This window comes from Colobus angolensis, unplaced genomic scaffold, assembly GCF_000951035.1.
Source record: "Colobus angolensis palliatus isolate OR3802 unplaced genomic scaffold, Cang.pa_1.0 Scaffold55, whole genome shotgun sequence".
In the NCBI taxonomy this organism is placed as follows: domain Eukaryota; kingdom Metazoa; phylum Chordata; class Mammalia; order Primates; family Cercopithecidae; genus Colobus; species Colobus angolensis.
This window is the reverse complement of record NW_012119043.1, coordinates 5429996-5430608: the sequence shown is the minus strand read 5'-3', so window position 1 is coordinate 5430608 and position 613 is coordinate 5429996.

Genomic DNA, 613 nt, shown 5'->3' with positions numbered 1-613 from the left:
AAAAAAAAAAAAAAGAACACGACTCCAACCACTGTACACGCACCTGGCCAGCTAGGAGCAGTCATTTTGGCAAAACGCTTGCATTCACATTTGGCTGTCTCTCTTCCAAAACCTAGCCCAGAAGAATGCTGGTCACATGACTTCCTTTTATTTAGCCACAGTCACTTTTGCTATTCATTTAGCCTGAGGCAGCAGGGTCCTTATCTCATAATAGGCACTCATCCCATAAACAGATTTGAGTGAAAGGACAGTGGATTGTAGGGGTCAGGAGTTGGAAGCTGGGGTCTCACTCCAGTTTTTTTTTTTTTGAGAAGAGGTCTTACTCTGTTGCCCAGGCTAGAGTGCAGTGGCGCGATCTTGGCTCACTGCAACCTCTACCTCCCAGGTACAAGCGATTCTCTTGCCTCAGCCTCCTGAGTAGCTGGGATTACAGGTGTTTGCCACTATGCCTGGCTAATACTTTTGTATTTTTAGTAGAGGTGGGGTTTCACTACATTAGCCAGGCTAGTCTCCAATTCCTGACCTCAGGTGATCCACCCGCCTTGGTCTCCCAAAGTGCTGGGATTACAGGTGTGATCCACTGCGCCCAGCCTCCTTCTGTTCTTAGATAAAC